Raw genomic sequence first — 26,865 nt, 5'->3', positions numbered from 1 at the left:
AAAGTATGAGATTAGATCACTCTCTAACACCATAAACAAAAATAAGCTCAAAGTGGATTAAAGACCTAAATGTTAGGCCAGAAACTATCAAACTCTTAGAGGAAAACATAGGCAGAACACTCTATGACATAAATCACAGCAAGATCCTTTTTGACCCACCTCCTAGAGAAATGGAGATAAAAACAAAAAGAAACAAATGGGACCTAATGAAACTTCAAAGCTTTTGCACAGCAAAGGAAACCATAAACAAGATGAAAAGAAAACCCTCAGAATGGGAGAAAATATTTGCAAATGAAGCAACTGACAAAGGATTAATCTCCAAAATTTATAAGCAGCTCATGCAGCTCAATAACAAAAAAACAAACAACCCAATCCAAAAATGGGCAGATGACCTAAATAGACATTTCTCCAAAGAAGATATACAGACTGCCAACAAACACATGAAAGAATGCTCAACTTCATTAATCATTAGAGAAATGCAAATCAAAACTACAATGAGATATCATCTCACACCAGTCAGAAAGGCCATCATCAAAAAATCTAGAAACAATAAATGCTGGAGAGGGTGTGGAGAAAAGGGAACACTCTTGCGCTGCCGGTGGGAATGTAAATTGATACAGCCACTATGGAGAACAGTATGGAGGTTCCTTAAAAAACTACAAATAGAACTACCATATGACCCAGCAATTCCCCTACTGGGCATATACCCTGAGATAACCATAATTCAAAAAGAGTCATGTACCAAAATGTTCATTGCAGCTCTATTTACAATAGCCCAGAAATGGAAACAACCTAAGTGTCCATCATTGGATGAATGGATAAAGAAGATGTGGCTCGTATATACAATGGAATATCAGCCATAAAAAGAAACGAAATTGAGCTATTTGTAATGAGATGGATAGACCCAGAGTCTGTCATACAGAGTGGCTCGTATATACAATGGAATATTACTCAGCCATAAAAAGAAACGAAATTGAGCTATTTGTAATGAGATGGATAGACCCAGAGTCTGTCATACAGAGTGAAGTAAGTCAGAAAGAGAAAGACAAATACCATATGCTAACACATATATATGGAATTTAAGAAAAAAAAATGTCATGAAGAACCTAGGGGTAAGACAGGAATAAAGACACAGACCTACTAGAGAATGGACTTGAGGATATGGGGAGGGGGAAGGGTAAGCTGTGAGAAAGCGAGAGAGAGCCATGGACATATATACACTACCAAACGTAAGGTTGATAGCTAGTGGGAAGCAGCTGCATAGCACAGGGGGATCAGCTCCGTGCTTTTTGACTGCCTGGAGGGGTGGGATAGGGAGGGTGGGAGGGAGGGAGACGCAAGAGGGAAGAGATATGGGAACATATGTATATGTATAACTGATTCACTTTGTTATAAAGCAGAAACTAACACACCATTGTAAAGCAATTATACTCCAATAAAGATGTAAAAATTAATTAATTAATTAATTAAAAAAAAGAAATAGAGCTTTGTTCTCAGTGAGAAAAGTGAATGACTGAGTTCTAATGGTGACATCATTTGAACCTTTGAATCCATTCATATCTAAAGACAGGCATACACCTGAATTTTTAGCTGCATGATTCAACAAATTCTTCTCCAGGTGTAGCCTGTAAGTTTCTGTCATTTGGAAGTGAAGAGCCCTCTCTGGTTCCTTTATCAAGCACCAGTAAGAACTCTGACCTCTTCTCATGTATTCTGATCTTATTCCTCCACCACTATTTAGACCTAGGCTCTGTCTTATATTCTCTGTGACTTAGATACGATGACAAAGGAACTTACTTCTTCAATACTTATTGGCATCTACAGGCAATATAATGGACGCCAGTGATACATAGGGACGAAGATATTTACAGACCCTAGATGTTACAGAGTAAGGCAGAGGTTCTCCAACATGCAGGGCAAAAGCAGCACCTGTGGAGCTAGCTAAAAATTAAAAAAAAGATGCTATTTCATCTTCAGATCCCAGTACAGTACTTTTGAAGGTGGAGTTTGAGGATCTAAATTATTTTTTAGTAAAAAATCACAAATGATCTTGATCAGGGCTGTCTTCAGAAGAGTTTATTTAATAAACACCAGAAGGAAAAGGAGATACTAAATTACTGATGACCAAGGAAATGCTAGTGTTTTGGGAGCTGGTGCAGTCAGGAGAAGTGGGCAGGGATCACCTCCTGGAGAGCCTTGTAGGCTGTATGAAGGCGTTTGGACTTCAGAGTAAGAAAAGCCAGTAGGGGACTTCCCTGGTGGCACAGTGGTTAAGAATCCGCCTGCCAATGCAGGGGACATGGGCTCGAGCCCTTGTCTGGGAATATCCCACATGCCGCGGAGCAACAAAGCCCATGCGCCACAACTACTGAGCCTGCGCTCTAGAGCCCGCGAGCAACAACTACTGAGTCCGTGTGCCACAACTACTGAAGCCCCCGTGCCTAGAGCCCATGCTCTGCAACAAGAGAAACCACCGCAATGAGAAGCCCACGCACCGCAACGAAGAGTAGCCCCCGCTTGCTGCAACTAGAGAAATCCTGCGTGCAGCAATGAAGATCCAACGCAGCCAAAAATAAATAAATTTATAAAAAAGAAAAAAAAAAAGAAAAGCCAGTGAAGGGCATTAGGCATAGAATGATTTGTGTTATATAAATTGTTTTGAAATAATATTGGGTATTTTCATTTTGGTTTGTTCATTCTTTTCCAGTGCCCTTATGCTGCTTGGAGCTATTTCCTGCCCGACCTTTTCACTTTTCATTACACTTTCAGTTCACTCATTCACTTAACCAATATGCTTTGAGTACATTCTCCCTACTAGCCATTGTTCTACATATTTGAGAAAGAATGGCAAAAAAGCAAAAACAATCACTCACAGAGCTTATATTCCACTGGCAGGTATGGGGCTGAATACAAGCAAACAAACAAAACACACTAATCACATGAAGCAGTTTCAAATTAGGATAAGTGCCCTAAAGAAAAGAAAACAAAATGACAGTATAGACAAGAAATTAGGGAGGAGCTTTGGAGGTGGGTCAGCTACTAACCTATGATGGTCAGGGAAGACCTCTCTGAGGAACTTGCATTTAGCTGAAATCTCAAAAATAAAAAGTAATGATCTGGGCAAAGAACATTTAAGCAGAGGGAACGAGTACAAAAACCTACAGAATACCAGATTAAGGAGGATGAAGGGCTCTGGGAAGGAAGTATCTTAAAGAGGCTTCAATAGGATGATCAACAAAACGATGTATTTGAAAAATGTTCAGGTTATGATGACGCTATATGACATAATAAAAAAAACTAAGAAAAAATTAAAATCTAAAAAGGAAATAAAATTATGGCCTACTAGTTATCTCTGCAGTGAATATTTACATGGTAGCAATAGTTGAACACTGCCACTGATTTAAACAAAAATGTCAAGACCAGGAGAACAGTGTGTGCAAAAAGAGATCCTAGGGAATTCCCTGGTTGTCCAGTGGTTAGGACTTCGTGCTTCCACTGCAGGGGCCCTGGGTTCCATCCCTGGTCAAGGAACTAAGATCCCGCAAGCCACAGCATGGCTGAAAATAAAAAATAATTTTTTAAACCAAAAATAACAGATCCTGGAGGGGGAGCGTTCACGTGCAAGTAATTCATTGAAGACGTGCCTCTATGGAGAAACCACGAAGAGAAGGAAGGAAGCAGGATAGGGATGGTTTCAGGCCCAGTCGCCACTGAGCGTGACTTAGGTCTGAAAGAGGAAAAGAAGCTGGGCTTTCATAATCCCTACATATGGCCACCTCGGGTGGGACATTAAATTCCAGGTACTTTTGGACTCTCTGGGTGGCAGGAAAGCTAAGTAGCTCTAGTGGCCAGAGTCCAGTGGAGAGTGGGCAGTGTGAATAACAGTACAAAAAGCACACAGAAGCCTTTAGGGAGTTGCACGAGAGTGGGGAGGGATGGGAAAGGGAAAAGAAGTAAATGTGATCTTACTTTGTCACCATAACAACATGGCATTTGCCATGTACCTAATAATGCCAGACTCTGCTAGGATGGCTCTCATGTGCATTAACTATTTAGTCCTGAAAATAACTCAGACCCTTTCCCCCTAACTCTCAAATTCCATTTCCAAACTTAGCTTTCATTTGGAACTATGCTCAGAACTTGTCATATGTTCTTGTATCATCGCGATGTTCAGAAACAGTCTAAATCCATTCAAGGCTGAATTTTCTAATGTTTTATGCAATCGAACTCAGTTAAAAATTAAGTGGACTTTTAATATGCTAGCACTAGTTTCACTGGGTAACTAGTGATGAATTCTAAGGACAATTAAAAAGTAGAATTTATAAAGATTGTCCTGAGCAATGACAGTATTACTGGTATAACTATTGCATTTGAAGGGGTCTCCCTTAAAAGAGACTGCATGCACTCACACAGCATATTCGTTTATTGTGAGAAAGCAAAGGCCCTTCATTCATAGTCATGCCTTAATGGTATCCCTTTAACTAAAGATGCAGATAGAATGTAGGTGATCAGTTCCACAGCCTGGAATGTTCTCTCCAGACTGCTAATTAGGTCAATCTAGCATGATCAATGATTAAAAAATGAAAAAAGTCACCAATTATTCTGATGTCTTTTTATCAATGCTTTGTTACTACCTAGTTAAAAAAAGGGGGGGGAGAGGAAAGGGATCATAAGGACTTTTTTTTTATTCTTCCTTTGCCTTTGTAATTATAGTCTCAATAAAAGGTGGGAAAGTGGGAAAGCAACACATTTTACCTCAAATGGCCCCAACATACTGTGTGGTGCGTGTTAATGAGGGGATTCTTTAACTAAGGAAATAATTAACTTTGGCAATGAGAAAATGGTGGAATAACAAAAGTATGGGTCAAATAAAATCAGAAACTTGGAATTAAACGCCCCATGCCCAATTTGCCAATTTTCTGTTTTGAACCAATCTGCTTCGTGCTTTCAGGAATAATTGATTATGGCTTCAAGGTGAAGTTTTGCTAAAACCAAGTTAAACATGTTCCAGGACTAGCCTGGGGCTATTCAAGGCTAAAAAAAAAAGAGAAGAGTTAGGCTCATAAAAAACTATTCTCAGGACCCAAATCACTCCATTTAATTCCAAACACAATCTTCAATGACCTTAGTCTCACTAAATATATCATTATTAATAACAATTATTAGTAATACTTTAATGAGAGCAAAAATGCTTCCACTATCATTAATAAATTATAGTTAAATAAATTTTAATGTTTTCGTCTTTATCTCATACTTTATTTAAATTTTTATCTTTGAATATATTTTTCAAAGATGGTCAAGACAATCGTACATGTATATTACTTATGAATTATGCTGAACAGCTGAGTTTCTGTTCTGGATCACCTCAGTCATGATGGGAATGAAGATGGCTCATCTTCCATGACCAGAAGCTACTCCAGCCTTTCCCATGGGAACCCAGTGAGGCTTTCCCTTCTACAAAAATCCAGAAATTGACCAAGAGAGCCCAGAAACAGTATGCTGATTAATTTTATGTGTCAGCCTGACTGGGCTAAGTGATGCCCAGATAGCTGGTAAAACATTATTTTGAGGTGTGTTTGTGGGAGTGTTTCTGGAAAAGATTAGCATTTAAATCAGTGGACTGAGTAAAGATCGCTCTTATCAATGCAGGTGGACATCATCCAATCCATTAAATGCCCAAATAGAACAAAAGTGGCAGAGGAAGGGAGAATTTGCTCTTTCTGCTTACTCTGAGACATTCACCTTCTCCTGCCTCGGACATCGGCACCCTTGGTTCTCATGCCTTTGGACGCCAAGCAGGACTTGTACAATCAGACTCTCATTCTCAGGCCTTCAGACTCAGGCTGAATTACACCATCAGCTCTTCTGGTTCTCCCACTGGTACTAGTTCTCTGAAGAACCTTAACTAATACAAATGGTTCATGCTCTGACCACATAAAGAAAAATCCCACCTTTCAACATCTGTAAATCCACAGATGGAGAATGAGACACTGAGCATCCTCCAGAGTAAAGGAGAAACGTCTCACTTGGTACAGGAGGCAGTGGTGGGGAGGTGACAGTGCTGAACTGTCAGCGCAAGATTCCTCAGAGTTGAGACAGAAGTTAAAATACTGACGTGTTACTTGAGTGATTGAAAATAAATGTAGAAATTAGAAAAATGAGATCAGAAATATTCTTAACTTGCTCCATGTTATGAGAGTCCCTGAATACCAGGACTCCTCCACAGTGGGGCACCAAACCTCGAAAGGGCTTCATCATCCCTCCCCACTAACAGGTCTACTATCTCATCATGATGACCTACTCTCTCACATGGTCCCACTAAGGTTATATCAGAACTTCTCTCTCTCCTCAAACTTTCCAGAATCCTTCCCCCACAACGTACACTTACTCTCAGATGATGACCTCAGTTTTTTTTTTTTTTTTATTTCTTTATTATTTATTTTTGGCTGTGCTGGGTCTTCGTTTCTGTGCGAGGGCTTTCTCTAGTTGCGGCAAGCGGGGGCCACTCTTCATCGCGATGCGCGGGCCTCTCACTATCGTGGCCTCTCCTGTTGCGGAGCACAGGCTCCAGACGCGCAGGCTCAGTAGTTGTGGCTCACAGGCCTAGTTGCTCCGCGGCATGTGGGATCCTCCCAGACCAGGGCTCGAACCCGTGTTCCCCTGCATTGGCAGGCAGACTCTCAACCACTGAGCCACCAGGGAAGCCCTGACCTCACTTTTTACTCCACTGTTGAAGAAGGTAATGAAGGAAAACTGCACCCAGTTCTCTTAACCAAAAATATAAACATGCATGCACACAGCCCCTTCTTCCCCTCCTTCTCTGTTAGTACGTTGGAAGAAAGGTCCTGCTCTGATTGAAGGCATCTTTTTCCACCTGAGATCTGGAAACCATCATCTCTTGCTTTCTCAAAGCCTCAGCCTCTTCCTTTATCTCTTCTCCACACCCTGTGTAATCAGTGTCTCCCTCTCTATTGGGCCATTGCCATTGGATACAATATGTTTTAATATCTGTCACTAAAAAACACAGCAACAATTAAAAAACCCTTAACCCTCACATCTCCTACCATTGGCTGCTCAGTTTCTTCAATGAATTCATAGCCAAAGTTAACAGTTGTCTTATTATCTCTGCCCACGTCCTCAAGTCTCCTTTTACACTATTTCATTCTGGCCTCTGTTGTCTGGTGACCTCATGCTTCCACATCCAATGAATACTTTTCTGTTCTCATCTGACTTCTTCTTTGCCAGTATATAATCCTGTTTACTATGCTTGCCTCTTGAAACATTCTTCGGTTTTCTTCTTCTGAAGTGGATGTCTACTGAATTTCTTCCACTGGGACCTACTTTCCCTCCTGGTGACAACATTATTTTGTCCTCTTTTTCCATTGGTCATATCATATCAGCTAGGGATGACCCTCTATCTCCGCCCCAGACAATCAAATAATAATAGCGCATTGTATTTACTGTGTGCAAGACATGTATTGTTCTAAACATATTAGGAATATTAATTCACTTAATATTTATGATAATTTAATGAGATAAATACATTAGCCAATTCTAGCAATAACAAAATTGAACCACAGAATAGTTGAATAGTCCAAGTTCGCTCAGCTTATAAATGGTGGTGCTGAGTTGAATCTGATACTCTGAATCACTGTACTATTCTGTTTCTCACATTCTTTGACCACAGTCCTTGATTCAGGATGGGCAGTGGGAAAGAGAAACTCTCTTGCCATTGGAATTTGTAAGTCAGAGGAACATATTGTGACCATGCATGAGTCTGCCTAAGAATAAGGTGAAAAAAGAGGAAAATAGAGCCAAAAAACAATAAATGACATCATTTGAGCCCTTGGATCTAACCATGCCTGAAACTGGCTAATCTTAGAGCTTTCGATTTCACAGTTCAATAAATTCTTTCTTTTACTTAAGCGAGCGAAGATTTATTTTAGTCATCACTTGCCTCCAAAATGCATTTATCAATATAGTCTCCACGACAGAACACACCCCAATTTTTTCCTACCCCTCAAGCCCTTCTTTCTGTCTCCACAGCTGATTCCTCCTTTTCAAACTGATCATTAAATGCCTGTGTTTGTTGAGTATTAGTGCACAAACCTCTCCTCCTTTTTTTCTCTACCCTCTTCCTAGGTGAGCTAATCTAGCTTCATAATTCTAAAGGTCAACTACATGTTGGTAATTCCTAAAGTCATTTGTCAAATTTAGTTCTCTCATGAATTCTAGACTCATCCGCCAAATGCTACTTAGTACCTCTAGCTGGATGTCTAACAGACATCACCCACAAACTCAGTTTGTCCAAACTCTTTCTCCTCCAGTCTTCACTGTCTCAGGAAACGGCACCACCATCTGCCTGGCTGCTCACACCAAGTATCTAAATCAGCCTTTTGTCCTCCATTTCTTTCACCTTCTTATCAAATCATGATCCTTGGGTTCCATTTCTAGACTTTTTTTTTCAAATATCAAACTCATTTCCATCCCCATTGCCACCATCCTTGTCCACTCTTGCCCCTCTTCTAATTCATTCAGCCCATAGAAGCCAGAGTGATTTTTTGTAATAACATTCTCTTGCTTAAAATTCTTTCATTAGTCCCCTTTGTTCTTAGAATAACTGCCAAACCCTCTCCCTGTTCTTTGAGTCTCTACCTGATCTGGATTATCATACCTATGAACATCATATACAGCGTTCTCCTAACTCTCAATACATAGCTACATTGGCCTGTCTTTCAGTCCAAACACACCAATTCTTTCCTACATCTTGGAATTTCCACTTGCAGTTTCCTCTGTCAGGAATGCACCTCTTATAGCTCTTCATATGGTGGTATCATTTTCATTCTTCACATATCTACTCAAACCCCATCTTCCGGAAGCTGTGACAGACTTTGTCATTCCCACCCATGTCCTCTCACCTCTACCTTGCAGGCCTGACTTCCAACTGCTTGCACTTGCATTTCTTTAGCTGAGGGTTTTCCCCTGGCCACATGTGTAGCAGGATGGAAATGCCAAGGAATGCCCTCGTTAGTGTCCTCCACCCCCAGCCATTCTCAACCAATAACTGACAGTAATTATTTTGTAAATATCCCAACTCTCGCTCTCCTGGAATGGGATAACTCAGAGACCATGTTCAACATCATTTCCAAGAGTTCCTGGGGAGATTCAGCTGCAGTTGCCCAAGTGATAACATGATCGATAAATCATCCTTGATTGGCTCTTTTCCCTCTGTCTCACCCACTGTCTTTCCAGTGATTCTTGGCATTACTTGGCATTATATTAGAGTCTGTTTCTGGAATAACCAAACTGGCTTTTCATGGCCACTCTCTCTACAGAGGTTACCCTCAGTTACTCAAATTCATTACCTACTTTATTTCTTTCATAAAGCTTATCACGATCTCTAAAAGTCTTATCTGTTTTTTGTTTACTTGTTTTCTACTTGTTTCCCTGAGACTTTGTCTATCTTCTCAACTTCTGTGTCCCCTTACCTAGTTCAGTGACTGACAGATTGATAGATACTCAATAAATATTTGTTAAATGAATAAACAAATGATTGAACCAGTATACTACTTCTTCCCTGTCATGCCATGATTATGAAGTAACTATATTTTTATTAAAAGACAGGTAAATTGTCTTAATGAAGACTTTTATGCTACTTCCAGTCATGTCAGGTAACCAGAGCACTGAAATATTCTAAAGTGTTCTGAGAGTATTAAGGGAACAATACAGAGAGGGATTGCAATCCAGATTTTCTAAATCTAAGCCTAGTGGGATTTTTACTGCACTTCACCATTACTCATTTTGTATAGATCCAAGTTTCCTTTTCAGGTATTGAGATGAATCTGTATCAAAACATTCACAGCTCTGGCTTGCCTGACTTTCCTTGTGTCAAAAGTTATGCAATGTCAAGTGGTAGTCCAAGGCCAGGGATGCAGCTGTGTCCAAAAATAAATACCAAAGCATTTATTATGGAAGGCTAACTGGACCGAATGACACCTGAACCCTTGACCATGGCTTTGTTAAAATATCCTTCCAAGGGGCTGCAACCAAAATCTGCAATCCTTACCTTTTTATTTCTTCCCTCCACTTGGCTTAAACACACTTTGCATTTCTAGCCTATAAAGCCCTTCACAAAATATTCTGTCCCTCTTATAGTTGTGAATTTTATTTCCTTTCACAGTCAGATTCATAGATTCATTGTGTTCACAATCCATCATAATCGGTCTATTTTTCTCACCTCTCCTGATGAGGAAGTCCCCCACTAATCGCCAAATTGAAGTATCTTTCCATATTAAAATGCCTGCCTACCCCTGTTTTCCTGATATTTTTCTTTTTGATTACACTGCCAAGGTGAGCACATTGTAAATACTCAGTAAGTACCCGTAGTCTGGCTATGAGAAGGCTCCTGCCTCTGAGGCTATTTCTCTGTCTCCTTTACTGTATCCCCATCCTTGTGGAAACAATTCCCAAGACTGTGTCCTTGGTCAGAACCTTTTAAGGTCAAGCAGTGACCAAGGAACCACTTATGGGTACTTTGGCTATAACATATGCTATATGGAGAGATGTTTATAGGAGATATGGATGAAATGGCTGATGAATAGAAAGCCTGAAATACTGGACCATCGAAGGTGGTCTTGATTGTATAAGCAAGAGGGGTTGCTGATGGTTCCTCATGTACATAACACTCTCCTGAATGTTATAGGGGTCTAAACAGATATAAACCTATGTTTCACACCCCATGTATGCACACATCCTCACAAACATCTACCTACTGGAGAATCTTTATTATACAGTCTTTTTGACTTCTTCAAAATTTTTGAATCAAACTCCCATTATCACATAGAAAAGAATGTTGTACTAAGACAATCTAAATCATATAGGTGGGAAAAATGCATACTTATATTCTTCTTTAAGCAGACGATTTATAATTATATCAGTTTCTCATTTCATTAGCATACAATGTGATAAATATCAAAGGCTATTTCTAAATCACCCAGTGTTTTGCAATCCTGCATGAAATGGTTATCTCAGGTAAGATCTGTTTACTTAGTAAAGAGCTAGGTAGGGTTAAGAACACAAATCCCAATGTTAGACCAAGCTAGTTTCTGTCTTGAATCTGCCACATCCTACATATATAACACTAAACAAGCCGTTTAAATTCACAAAGGCTCACTATACAAATGAAAAGAGGTGTTTGTAGAAACTGGAATTCTAGGTCTTTTCTTGTAACTTTACTGAGATATATTTCACGTATTGTAAAATTCACCCACTTAACATGTACAGTTGAGTAGTTTTTGCTATATTAACAGAGTTACGCAACTATAACCACATGCTAATTTCAGAATATTTTCAACAGGTCAAAAAGAAACCTCATGCACATTAGCAATCACACTGTATTCCTGCTCCCCAGCCCCATTCCAACCCAAGACGACCCTAAATCTACTTCCTGTCTCCATGTATTTGCCTATTTTACACATTTCACATTAATGGAATCATATACTAAGGGATCTTTCGTGACTGACTTCTTTCACTTAGCAAGATGATGTCAAGGTTCATTTATGTTGTAACATATCAATATTCTTTTTTTATTGCTGAAAAAACTCCATTGTATGAATATACTAATTTTGTTTATCCATTTATCAGTGCATGGATGTTTAGGTGTTTCTACTTTTTGGCTATCATGGATAAATCTGCTGTGAATGTTTATATACAACTTTTTAAGGACATACATTTTCATTCCTTTTGAATGTATACCTGGGAGTGGAATTGCTGGATCATATAAAAACTCTGTATTTAGCATGTTGAAGAACTGTCAAACTATTTTCCAAAGTGGCTTCACCATTTTACATTCCCACCAGCAGTGTATGAGTGTTCCAATTTCTCCACCTTCTTGCCAACACATTCTTTTCCATCTCTTTTTATTTTAACAATCATCATTGGGTATGAAGTGGTATCTCACTGTGATTTGATTTGCATTTCCCTAATGACTAAGAGTGCACGTATCTTTCGGCAATTTGCATATCTTCTTTGGCTAAGTGTTTATTCAAATCCTTTACCTACTTTTCAATTTGGTGATGTGTGTTTCTATTGTTGCGTTATAAGAGTTCTTTATATATTCTGGATATAAATTCCTTATTAGATATATGATTTCTGAATATTTTTCCTATTTTGGGTATTTCACTTTCTTGTTAATAGAAGCCCCAAGTTTCTATTGGGCTGAAGCCCCAAAATTTCAATTTTGATGAAGTCAGATGTATCATTTTTTCTTTTGTCACTTGTGCTTATGGTTTCATATCTATGAAATCACTGTCTAACTGAAGGTCACAAAGACTTACACCTATGTTTTCTCCTAGGAGTTTTATAGTTTTAGCTCTTACATTTAGATCTATGATACATTTTGAATAATATTTGTGTCTAGTATGATGTAGGGAACCAAATTCATTCTTTTGCATGTGACTATCCAGTTATCCAAGCACCATTTGTTGAAAAGAATATTCTGTTCCCCATTCATTTTCTAGACACCCTTGTCAAAAACCTACTGACCATAAACGTAAGGGTTTATTTCTGGACTTTCAATACTCTTCCATTGGTGAATACATATATCCTTATGCCAGTACCACACTGTCTTGATTACTCTAGGTTTGGGTTTTTTTTAACATCTTTATTGTAGTAGAATTGCTTTACAGTGGTGTGTTAGTTTCTGCTGTATAACAAAGTGAATCAGCTATATGTATACATATATCCTTATATCCCCTCCCTCTTGCATCTCCCTCTCACCCTCCCCATCCCAGCCCTCTAGGTGGTCACAAAGCACCAAGCTGATCTCCCTGTGCTTTGTGGCTGCTTCCCACTAGCTATCTAGTTTACATTTGGTAGTGTATATGTGTCAATGAGGAAGCAGGATATTTTGAACTATTCCTTGGGGTTTCCTTCCCCATCCCCACAAATCTTGATTCAGTGAGTCATGGTCACTGTCAGTAATCAGGAACTCTGCTCTGGGTTGGTCTTTGATCTTAGGTTCCTCTCTTCCCATCTGCTTTAGCCTTTAGGCTTTTAAGGTCTCCTATGATCTGTCCAAGTCATAGGGCAGATGTGGATTTGTGGGGTAAGGCTCCCTCTGCTTCCTAAGTTCTAAAAAAGGCAAAGAGGTGCAGTTGACAGCTCTCCAGAAATAATTCTAACAACTAATGACACATTCTAACCTCTAAACAAAAATTCACTCAAAAATTGAGATACTATGGTATGCCAGGCATTGAACACAAGGGGTATAAAGTGAATCCCTTCCTTCAAACAGTTCCCAATCTGGAGTTGTAAAGGTAACTTTTTAAACTTTATGAGGTGTTCCATGTGGGTGTACTCAAAGCCCTATAGTATGAACAAGTTGGAAAGGACTGTCAGCTTCATTTTATAGAGAAGGCACTTGGACCTTGGAGAGATTGTCTTAGGTGGCAGAGCTGGGGCCAGCACTCAGGTCTCCTGACTCCAAGGCAGAACCCTTTGGCTCCACCATACTTGAAGCTCTAACTCAACCTAACAAGAATTCTTATTGTTGCACATGATTACTGTAGTTTTGTGGTAGGTTTTGAAGTAGCAAAGAGTGAGTTCTCCAACTTCATTCTTTTTCAAGACTGATTTGACTATTCTTGGTCCCTTTCATTTCCATATGAAATTTAGGATCAGCTTGCCAATATCTGTAAAAAAAAAAAAAAAAAAAAAAAAAAAAAAACCCAAAAGCAAAACAAAACTTGGATTTTGATAAGATTGTGTTGAATCTGTAGATCAGATTGGGGACTGTTGTCATCCTAACAATTTTAAGTCTTCAAATTCATGAACATAGATGTTTCCCTTTTATTCATTTATTTTTGCTTTTTTATTTAGATCTTCCTTATTTCTAGCGATGTACTTTTCATTGTACAAGTCTTGTACATATTTTGTTGAACTTATTTCTAAATATTTCCCTTTCTGATGCTATTGTAAATGGAATTGTTTTTAAATTTTATTTTTAAATTGTTCCTCATCAGTGTACAGAAACACAATTTCTTGTATATTGATCCTCTATCCTGCTACATTGCTGAACTTGTTTATTAGTTCAAATATTTTTAGTGGTTCCTTATAAATTTCTATATATGAAATTATATACAAAATCATTTGGAAATAGAGATCCTTGTGCTTCCTCCCTTTCAAATTGAATGACTTTTGTTTCTTTTTCTTCACTAATTGCCCTGGCTAGAACTATTAGTACAAGTTTTAATAGAAATGGCAAAAGCAGCATCCTTGTCTTATTCTTGACCTTAGGAGAAAGGTATTTCATCTTTCACCATTAAGTATGATGTTACCTGTGGTTCTTACATAGACGCCCCTTGTCAAGTTGAGTGATTCTTACTTGTCAGATATTTTAGATTTTATTAAATGCTTTTCCTGCATCTATTAAGATGACCATGTGTTTTGTCTTTTATTCTATTGATTTAGTTTATTGCATTGATTAATTTTCAAATGTTGAACCACTCTTGCATTTCTAGGATAAATACTACATGGTCATGGTGTATAATCTTTTTTATATGTTGCTGGATTTGGTTTGCTAGCATTTTTTTGAGAGTTTTTGCATCGACATTCATAATGAATATTGGTATATGATTTTATTGTGATAGCCTTGTCTAGTTTCGGTAAAAGGGTAATACTGGCCTTATAGTTGGGAAATATTACCTCCTCATATTTTCTTGGAAGGGTCTGTAAGGGATTAGTATTAATTCTTCTTTAAATGCTTGGTAGAATTCACAAGTGAAGCCATCTTGTGCCTGGTCTTTTCTTTGTTGGAAGGGCAATTAATTACTAATTCAAGTTTGCTTGTTATAGGTCAATTCAGATTTTTATTTATTAAGTCAGTTTCAGTAGTTTCTGTTATTTTAGGAATTTATCTATTTCTCTAAATTATTCAATTTGTTGGCATACTGTTACTTACAGTATTCCCTTATAAATCATTTTATTTTTAAAAGGTCAGTAGTGATGCCCTCTCCTTCATTCCTGGTTTAATAATTTCAGTCTTTTTTTCTTCTTTCATTCAGTCTATTTAAAAGTTTATCAATTTTGTTGACCTTTACAAAAAACCAACTGTTGATTTTATTGATTTTCTCTATCGTTTTTCTATTCTCTATTTCATTTATTTCTGATGTACTATTTATTATTTCCTTCTTCCTCCTTCCTTTGAGTTAGTTTTTATGTCTGCCTTTTTAGTTTCTTAAGATAAATGGTTCATTTATTGTCTGAAGAACTTCTTTTTTAATATGTTTGTTAACAACCATAACCTTCCCTCTAAACACTGCTTTAGCTGCACTCCATGTGCTTTGGTATGTTGTGTTTTTGTTTTCATTTGTCTCAAAGTATTTTCTAATTTCTACTTAAATGTCTTCTTGACCCATTATTTATTTAGAAGAGTATTACTTAATTTCAACATATTTTGTTTAATTTCCCAAATGTTTTTCTATAATTAATTTCTAATTTAGTTCTATTTTGGTTGGAAAACATATTTTGTATGATTCCAAACCCTTTAAGTACATTCAGGCTTGTTTTATTGACCAGATAGAATCTATCACAGGGAAAGTTCCATGTATACTTGAGAAGAATGTGCATTCTGCCATTGTAAGGTGACATTTTCTATAGATGTCTGTTAGGTCTAGTTCTTCAAATCTTTCATGTCCACGTTGACTTTCTGCTTAGTTGTTCTACCCATATTGAAATATCTAAATATTATTGTTAAATTTTCATCAGCTTTTTCTTCCTGTATTCAGGGGCTATGTTTTAGGTGTATATGTTTATAATCATTACATCTTCATGAAGGACTGACATTCTTATAAAATACCATTTTTTGTCTATAATAACACTTTTTGTCTTAAAGTTTATTTTGAGTGCTATTACTATAGCCACTTCACCTCTTTTTTGGGGTACTATCTGCATGTTATGACTTTTTCCATCCTTTTATTTACAACTTATGTTTCTGAATCTAAAGTGTGTTGCTTGTAGATAGCATAAAGTTGCATCATGTTTTCTTTCTTAAATCCATTTTCCAGTCTCTATCTTTTGACTGGTGTATGTAATCCATTCACATTTAATATAATTGCTGATAAAGTAGAATTTAAGGCTGTTATTTTGCTTTTTTCTGCATATGTCACTTCTTTTTTCTCTATTCCTCAATTCTATTTTTGTGTTAAATAGATATTGTCTAATGTATCATTTTAATTCCCTTGTCAGTTCTTTTACTGCATACTTTAAAAAATTGTTTTCTTAGTGATTGCCTTGGGGATAACTACTTACATCTTAACTTACAACAATTTAGTCAAATTAATACCAACAAAATTTCAATATTACACAAAACCTTTGCTCTTCTATAGCTCCATCCCCTCTGTTGTGCTATTATTGTCAAAGAAATTATGTCTTTATACATTGATGGGCTTATAAAAAATACTTCTATACTTATTACTTTATGCAGAAAACATGTGGAAGAATAAATAGTTGCAATCAAAAATATATTTATACTGTCCTTTATGATATCTGTCATTTACCTTTACTGGTGCTCTTTACTTCTTTATATGGATTTGAGTTACTGTCTAGTGTACTTTTACTTCAGCCTGAAGGATTTTCTTTAGTATCCCTGTAGGTCAGGTCTGTAAGCAACATTTTTTCTCTCTCTCTCCCTCTCTATTTCTTCTGGTTTAAAAATATCTTAATTTTTCTTTAGAAAAAACAAAAAAGAAGAGATTATCCAGATTCAGGATTCTTTGTTGACAATCTTTGACTTTCATGTCTATGTGTAGATAGATATCTTTAAGTTTATCGAGCTTCTTGAATGTGTAGATTAATATTTTTCATCAAGTTTGAGAAATATTTGGTCATTATTTCTTCATTTATTTAATATTTTTCTGCCATTTCTTTCTCTTACTGTTTTGCGATTCCCCTTATGTGTATCTTTATGGTTTCTCACATCTCTGAGACTGTTTATTTTTCCTTATTCTTTTTTCTTTCTGTTCCTCAAACTAGATAATCTCTATTGAAAGTTTGTGAAGTTCATTGCTCCTTTCTTCTGCCAGCTCAGACCTGCTATTCCCCTACAGTAATTTTTTAAAATTTCTTGTTATTGTATTTTCAATGCCAGGATTTCTACTGGGCTATTTTTTATAATGTTTAACGCTTTAATAATATCTTCTATTTAATGTGACATTACTGTCATCTTTTCCTTTAAGTTTTGAAACATAGTTTCCTTTAGTTCTTTGAGCATATTAAAAATAGCTGATTTAAAGTCTTTGTCTAGTAAGTCCAACATCTGGTTTCCTCAGGGACTTATTAGACAAAGACTTCATTTTTTGTTTAAATTGGATTTCCTAAATAATATATTGTAACAACTGTGGTATCAGTTTCCTCCACTCGCCCAGCCCCAAGTTTTCTTGTTGTTACTCTTTTTTTTTTTCTTTTTTCTGATTATTGTTTAGCAACTTTCCTAGATTCTGTATTCCCTGAAGTGTGTGGCCTCTGAGTTCTCTGCTAGTTTTTCTTTTTTTTTTAAGCTCGTTTTTATTTTTAAGTCTGACTTCCTAGGTGTCACACCTGCTTCAGTATAATTTTGTGGTCAACAAACAGTTGGTCAGAAAGTTTTATTAACTCTTTTGCATTTAAAACCTCCAACCGGGCTTCCCTGGTGGCGCAGTGGTTGAGAGTCCGCCTGCCGCTGCAGGGGGCATGGGTTCGTGCCCCGGTCCGGGAGGATCCCACGTGCCGCGGAGCGGCTGGGCCCGTGAGCCATGGCCGCTGGGCCTGTGCGTTCGGAGCCTGTGCTCCGCAACGGGGGAGGCCACAGCAGTGAGAGGCCCGTGTACCACAAAAAAAAAAAAAAAAAAAAAAAAAAGAATAAAACCTCCAACCTTTTTCAAGGGGATCTGTGTAAAACTTCAAGCTTTAAAATTTGAGGCAGTTTACAAAAGAGTCTTACTTTTACGTCCTACTTGCTTAGGGCTTCAAGGTCATCCAGAAGTGAGTGACTGGTGCCTTCTCCTTTCCCAGGTCTTTCCTGGGCATTTGCACATGTGCAGCCTTCTAGATTTCCAGGACTATGTCTGAGCTTTTCAATGTTTGTTGTGATTGTCAAGTTCTACAGGATTTGCTTTTAAAACAAGTCAGGCTCTTGTTTGCCCAACTGAAATCACAAACTTAGGCAACTGACACTTTGCCAGCAGCTTGCTATTGTTTCGATAAAGGCCTGAGGTAGGCATCTATCTACACACACACACACATACACACACACACCAAAAAAAACACACACTGAGTTGAGTTCTAGTCAAAGCAAATAACCACTATACTCTGAGAACAGAGGTTTCCCATGGTTGATGTTTGGACAAAATATTGACTGTGCTCTGGTGATGGTGCTTTTAGCAAATCTCAAAAAGCAGTCAGATTTTTCCATTACTTGCAATGCTACCAACTTTTTGTTACCATACTGCTGAGCTGGGGAAGGTGAGGGAAAAGAAATAGCTCTGAGTTCAAATGTCACAGACCCCACTGTCTCATTGAATTTCAATAGTTTCCCTTGGATAGATGAATTCCAGTTTGTCCTATGGCTTTGATTATTACCAGATTTCTTCACTTGATTTTGGATTATTGATTTTAGTTGTTTTTGCCATAATTCTGTGGTTTTCTAGGAAGAGAAAATTCACTGAGATCTTTACTCTGCCATTTCAGAAGTTCACTCACTAGTGCATTTTTCTTTCAACTGTTAAAAATTTTTGTTTTGTTGTACTGTTTGACCAACTAAGGCAGATTTTCTCTCTGTGCTATTTCTTTCACCCATAGTGCATGCCTGACAAATGCTATACATTGTAAAGGACCACTGAAAAAGTGAGTATAAAAAAGTCTAGAGAATTGTGCTGAGTTTGTACATAAATACACACACACATATATATATATAGGTAGGTATGCTTTCCTTTCTTTGTTCTAAAAAATGATTTAAAAGAATACAATTTATTTTATCATGATGCCTTCCACTGACAAAACTGGCTGGAATAATTTGGCAGCTGACAGCAAAGTTGGGTCAAAATGCTACATGATTTTTCAAAGATAAAAGACTTATGGAGATAATCATAAAGTAACTTTATTTTTTCTTCCACTGTTTCTTTAATGGTATTCAGTAATGTTATGGGTTTTTTTCTGCCCTTGGATGAAAATTCAGTTAGCTCCTCTAGATTCTTTATGGTAATAAAAAGGTTTACCATCAGTTTGAGTCACAGACACTCTCAATTCAGTAATCAAAGTTATCCAGCCTAATATTTTATACTGATTAAAAGTAGGACTTATCCCCATACCCTTCCCAAGCTAAGCCTTATTGAAATCAGGGTATCTGCCTTTAGGAAAGGGATTGCAGGTAACTTTTTCTCCCTCATCTCTATCCTTTACACACCAGCTGCTAATTCTGATCCCCTCTTCTGAGGTTGGAGGAAAGGAAGATAAAAGAAGTAATGTGAACAAAAACAATGTTACTTGACTAGCATCAATCATAAGCTGCCTTCTGGCCAAAAAATAGTTAAATCTGAGTCTTTTTCCTATGAGGCTTCCAAGTTTGTTTGGGGTTTTTTTTGGTGATACCCTCAATGCTTATCCTCAATAGTTAGCTGTTCCTAGGACCTTTTGCTAAAGACTCCAACTTTGCAAGAAAATCCCTCGAGAGGTCACTTGCACTTCTATGCCTGCACCACCCCAAATGCTCCCATTTGCCTAATCTTGCAAGCCAGCTGTTATGGATAACCAGCTTATATTACTACGTTTCCCTGCTATTTAACTATTCAGGCATCATTTCTTGACCCCTGAATCAGACCCTAAGCTTCTTACAGTCAGGAATGATGTCTTTATGACCTTGAGTCATCTTTATTGCTATCAACATTTGAGTAAATATGTGCAAAAATATTCACCAAAGAAATGCTAGTTGATGTAACAATAACTAATAGTAGCTAACATTTATTGAGCACTTATTAGGTATTGTCCAAGAATATATTTATTTACTTCACATTTATTGATAATTTACATATATTATCATATGTAATCACTTTATACGGTAAGAAAAGCAAACCTTTAGAGTAGGTAATATCTCCATGTTGTACATGAGGAAGATGAGTTCCAGGAAGATTAGGCAAATTATTCAAGAATATATAGCTAATGGGTGGTAGAACCGAAGAGTCCAGCTCCAAAATCCACATACCTATACCCTTTGGTATTTGGTATCCCTAATATCCTACTGGCTCTGACACTAACTTTTTGTGTGGTCTTGAAACAATTGTCTCATCTCTTTCATCCTCAGTTGTCCTCTCTATAAAAGGAGGAGGACAGGCTGATCATCAAGGCCCACACTCTTGCTCTGTCATTCTATGGTTCAATGAAGATACCTCTAATCACAACCTCTCTATAAAGTTCTGCCCATTCAAACTGTCACACACAATTTGGCTTGAACAACAATATGATGAACAATCTCTTCTCTCCATGCCCATCACCTCACTTCATCTTTACAGCATTTCTAAGTAATAATGAATCTCTAGGAATAGAGCCTCAAACACAGGTGCAAACACAGGTGCAAAACTAACAAAAAAACAAAAATGCTGCATTCTGACTCAAAAACTTCAATATTTTAGTGTTTCCTTGACCTTGAGATACTTGAATTCAGCACATGAACTTATCTGGCCTTGCAAACCTAATAGTAGGACCAGAATAAATAAGAAGCACACCAAAAAAAGGGTAGAACACCATTATCTTCTAACCCTTAAAAAGAAAATTCCTCCCTATCACTTTCTGCAGGATGAATTTTCTTAGTGGTTATATTTGCTCTGCCCTTCCCCCATCCATCATTCTTCTCTCTCCTCCTTGGTTTTCCAAGTTCCTCCATTCTTGATAAATAAGCAGGTCTGCATTATCCTTTAAAACACACATCTTATTGTGCTGGTCTGAACTTGACACAAAACCCTTGTTTGTGAGCTGTCTGAAGAGGACCAACAGAGGTCTTGTCAATAAATAATAAAAGCTCAGCACAGGCAAGTTTGAATTTTATGTGAAGTATCCAGAATACAGGTGTGACCTAAAACTTTCTCAAGTGTGAGCAATGCAGGCTTATTTCCCTAGAAAACATGAGTTAATCTCATCAAATTATCACTTGACAATAGGTTATAAATCAACTATGGAGAAGCAGAGGAGAGGCTTGGATCTGATGCCATCTTCAAAGTCAACATTCAGCTTAGAATGACAAGCAGCACATAATCAGCTCTATAGCTCACTATCATTAGAGTTCCATTAATGGGATTTGTGCATCTGTTCAGTATCTTGCACCCATCTCAACAGTTTCTGGCATGGATATCCATAATAAGTTGATAATGCAGCAAGGCCAATAAACACAGCTGGTGGAGGTTTAGGGATAACAAGTACATGAAATGTGTCCATGTGAGACAAAGAGCTTTACTTGGCCCCAGAGATCCAGACCGTATCTTGACCAGCTATGCCTGTGTATTATTAGCATTGAAGGTCAGGGGCCTTCATAATCTACAGTGAGAAAATAGTACTGGGTTTGCATAATATGATAAGCAAGACAAGTTTGAGTCTATAGTCAACTCCAATGATTCATGACAACAAGAGCCTGCTGTGATTATCCAAAAATCAGTTCAATTTGGCTTTGGATTATGTCATTTAGAAAATGGATAAAGCAAATGTACTTAACAGGTCCACAGTTATGCAGTTAGTCAATGATGGCCCTGAATCAGGAAACCAGGTCTTCTGACTTCCATTAAGATGATCTTGTATTTTTATCAGATTACTTTCAATTTGTCAGAAAACTCTAGCATTTGACAGAATGAGAAATAAAATAGATATGGCTCCAAAGAAAGAAGAAGAAATACATCTAGGGTTCTCAGAAAAGTTAGATCTTATTGAAGACAATAATAAAGGAGAATAAGAAAATCAGCTAGCGTGTTCCATGCAGAAGGAATAAAACACATCTACTAATTGTTTTAGTTATTTATTTAGCTATTATTATTATTGAACATTAGTCACTTGCACGATTGTAGGACTTGGCAAATCAGTTTATTTCTTAAAATTCTGTAAGTCAATGAGCTTTACATATGCCATTCCTGTTTATTATCGCCTAAAAAACTTAAGTCTGAATGTGGCATTCTGTCACAGAAGTTCATATAAGCCAACTCTTCAGCTGTGCCTTTTTCCTTTGAAAAAGCAGACATAGCTGAGTTGATGTGGCTGGAAGTCTAAAGCACTTCATGGAAGACTTTGAGGTCAGCAGAAAACTTTATCACCATGTTTCTTTTCTAAAGCTTTCTATACTCTTGAGAATAATAAAGGCCAGAATAATTAGATCACATTTAATAGTAATGCATGCATTAGAAACTCAATATAGTGTGAATGATAGCTGATATTTATATCTTAATAATTATAAAATAATTTCTCTACCTCCTCCCATTTGATGAGCTTCTTCCTCACATATCCATTGGTTTTCAGTCTCTGACAAGTGCTGCTGTGGAAAAGAAAAAAAGGAAAGAGAGAGAGAGAAAAAAAAAGGCCTCTTCTCAAAGTTTGAGATATTTAGTAACACCAACAAATTTCACACCTGATGTTTTTTTTTCTCACATAAATATTAAATTTCAGCGGAATTTATTAACTCGGTTCAAAAATGTTTCCAGGGACACAGCTTCTTCCCATCTTCTGGCATTGCATCTTTGATCTGTTTTCTATCAACTTTATGCTTGTTCCTCATCATCACAAGTTAGCTGCTGCAGTTCCATGCATCACAGGAGTCACAAAAATATTGAGCGATAGAAGAAAAATAGTTCCTCCACTGTCAATATTTACCAATGAGAAAAAGCTTGCAAAAAATCCTTCAACAGACTTCCTCTCACATCTCATTTGCCAAAATTACATTAAATGTCAATGGTTACATCAGTCACAGTCAAGGACAATGAAATTACCTATGATTGGTTAAAACCCATCAAAATACATCCCTTCCTTGCTGCGATAAAGCCAAGCTTGCAACCCTGCCTGTGTTCAAAGGAATGAAAAGAACAACCAATGGCATCTGCTCATTTGATGAAGGCAGGATAAAAACTCCAAAGAGCAAAACAAGATGAAAATCCAAGAGATTAGGAATCACAGAAAATGGGTAAGATGTGAAATATGGAACTGGAGTTAAAATGGCAAAGCATGAAATAATTAAAGCCAGCAGCTGCAGCAGTTTTTTAAGGTTATATAGGAAACACAGATATGGCTAACCTGAGACCAGATACTATTGGCAATTTACTAGTGTGGAAATGTTACCATGTGACTGTGTTTAAATAAGTTAACAACATACACCTTCATGGACCATCACACGTCCCTCTCCACTCCCTCAGAAAAGACTCAAACTAGATTTTCCATGTGCCACCACTTCTAAGAACATTATGATACTTAGTGCCAATTTTCATTATTATGAGATGCCTTTACATTGAAAACGGTGCTAAATGGCACTTAAACAGCATTTTTTAAATAAAATTGACATTCACTAGAGTGATCACCAACTGCCACAGAGGCTCCAAACCATGGATCAGACATTTAACTTGGAGCAAAAAAGAAAGAAGCAAAAAGAACAAGAAAGAAAATAAAAACAAATAAAACCATTAAGATAATCGGAACGACATTTGGGAACATATCAACAATAGGTTTATCCGCATAAGCACTGTAGGCATCCAGTGTAGGCTTCGGAAAGTGAATTGTAAAGCTAATGGAGGTTTGGGGATAGGCTGTTTGTGATGGTTGAAAGAACTTTAGGTTTAGAATCAGACAAACTTAGGCTTACTCCCCGGCTTTACTGATCACTAACTTTAGACACATTCTCTAATCTTCGTGATGATCAGTGTACTCGTGCAGCAAGAGGACAATAATGCAGGAGTCTTGGATGATTGGAAAAGATGTAGAGACGAAGTCCAGCACAGTACTGATCATAACAGCCAAGAGTGAGAGCAGTAATGGAAACGGAAGTAGTGTTGGTGGTGGCAGTGCTTGGTGGCAGTGGTTGGTAGCAGTGGTTGTGCACTGCTAGAGGTGCTGGCAGTGCAAGTGTCATAATGCCAGGTTAGCAACCATACAGAGCATCTGTTTACATATCATTGACTATATAGAAGTAATAAACTATTGACTGAAGAGTAGTCTCCCTATATCAATGAGAATCATCCTATCAATAAAATGTTCTCCTTGAGAAATGCCATGAAATAGTAAAGGAAGAGGAGAATAACCTGCACAGCCACTCAGATGGTTCCATCAAAGAGGTGAAAGACCATTTCTATCAAGCAACCCCTATGGAGTGAGGTCACTGAGCAGGTCATGGAAGTATTAATTAAGGCTTAAGAAGCAGCACAAGTTGTGACATGAGGGATGAATTAGAGATATATTTAAACGAGAGAGAAATCTGATATGCAGTGCAGTAGAGGGAATGAAAGAAGAGAGCATGAAACTAAGAAATATTTATTCTTCGAAATAATGCCATTTACAGCAACATGGATGCAACTAGAGATTCTCATACTAAGTGAAGTAAGAGAAAGACAAATACCATATGATATCACTCATATGTGGAATCTAAAATATAACACAAATGAACCCATCTATGAAAGGGAAACAGAATCACAGACATAGAGAATAGACAGGTGGTTGCCAAGGGGCAGGGGTTTTGGGGGAGGAAGGGAGTGGGAGTTTGGTATTAGCAGATGTAAACTATTATATATAGGATGGATAAACAACAAAGTCCTACTGTACAGCACAGGGAACTATATTCAATATCCTGTGATAAATCATAATGGAAAAGAATATATATAAAGAATGTATGTATATGTATAACTGAATCACTTTGCTGTACAGCAGAAATGAACATAACACTGTAAATCAACTATACTTTAACAACAAAAAAAGGAAATATTTTTTCTTCTTTTTCAAGCAAATTTTTCTCAAGTCTAAAAGTGATATTCTCCACTAGACTCATTATTACTTTCTCAATAACTTATTAAATTCTCTGCCTCCCAGCTCTGCTTTCCTCACTCCAGTAATTCATTAACAGTTATTAGATGCAAGGTTTATGAAAGCAGAGTTGCTTTTGGAACGCTGTGTAACAAATCACTGTTACCTAAAAGAATGGGATGGAATAGCATAAAAGGACAAAGCTGTAGAAATACAATTTGTAAAATAATGAGGCGGTGTTCTGCAAAAAACATTGTGCTTAATTTTACAAAAGTATTATGCCAACCTCTCCAAATTTGTATTCTAACATTTGTAACTCAAGTTCCTCATTCTAGTCAAGCTCATTTTCACGAGACTACTTTTACCAAATCCCAGAGTTGCCATCTCGCTCATTCTTGTTTAGTTAATACAATTCTTTTGGTAAATCCTTCCTTTGAGTTCCATCCTCTTCATGGAGCCTTTCTTGGTCACTCCAATCCATGCTGATTTCCTCTTAGTTTATTTTATACTTGGTATCTGTTCTGGCCATTAGACTTTTACCACATATATTTCTTTGCCCTCTTACAATTACTTTTTATTTAAATATGTTCCATATTCTCAAGTAAACGTCTTAGGGAAGGGGTCTATGTCTTAGTATTGCTGGTATCCATCACAGTATGCCTTTCCAAATGGTATAGTGGCGATGACCCTGAACCTAGAAACAAATTTTGATTTAAACTTTTGTACAAGACAAAGAACAGAATAAAGGAAATGGAAATTTATGCTGTAAGAGTCTTAAATCATCCATGAAATGGTAGTCTGTGGTAAGTTAAAGATTCATTGTAAACTTTAGAACAAATGCTCAAAAAATAAAACAAGACATGTCACTAAAAGACAATGAGTGGAGATAAAATGAAATTTTATCAAATACTGAATTAGTCCAAAAGAAGGGGGGAAAAAAGGAAAATGGGACAGAGAGCAGATGAAACAAATAGAAAACAAATAGTAAGATGTTAAATAAAAACCAAACCATATCAGTAATTATGTTAATATAAATATCCTAAACACTCCAATTTAAATACAGGGATTTTCAGACCGGAGAAAAAAGGAAAACCCAACTATACGTGTCTAGAAGCATCTCACTTTAAATATAAAAACAGATCGATTACGAATAAAGGGAGAGAAAGGGGACGCAAATACTAATCAAAAGAAAGCTGGGGACTTCTCTAGCGGTCTAGTGGTTAAGACTTCTCCGTCCAATGCGGAGTGTGCAGGTTTGATCCCTGGTCGGCGGGCCAGGAACCCACATGCCTCACGGCCAAAAAACCAAAACATAAACAGAAGCAATATTGTAACAAATTCAATAAAGACTTTAACAATGGTCCACGTTCTAAAAAAAACAAACAAAACTTAAAAAAAACTGCAATGACTACATTAATATCAAAAAAGTAAACTTAAAGCAGGAAATATTACCAGGTATGTCAAAAATTATTATTTTAATGACTAATGTGAATCTCTCTATAGATTCACTAATTCCCATCCAAAATCTCAATGGGTTTTTTGTCAAAATTGACAGGTGGCTCAAAATTTTAGATGGAAATTTCTGGGTTCTGAGGAAAATATTAACCTTAGATTGGAAGAGAAAATGTTATTAACTAAAACAAAAAGAGGAGATTAGGACAAATGCACAAAAATAAACTGTGGAGCACGGAAAAAATTAGTCACGAATCCCACATGATGGCTGTAGGCAGTGAGGTCATCAGCTGAATAAGCAATTGGACAGTAGCCTGAAATTTTTAAAGAGGGGTTAATATGTTGGGATGTCCTCTGAGTAGATGGTAGAATAAGTAGGCTAGGGGCACCTAAAAGGATTTTGAAGTG

The sequence above is a fragment of the Grampus griseus genome, assembly GCF_964374135.1.
Source record: "Grampus griseus genome assembly, chromosome: 6".
Classification (NCBI taxonomy): domain Eukaryota; kingdom Metazoa; phylum Chordata; class Mammalia; order Artiodactyla; family Delphinidae; genus Grampus; species Grampus griseus.
This window is presented reverse-complemented; position numbering follows the sequence as displayed.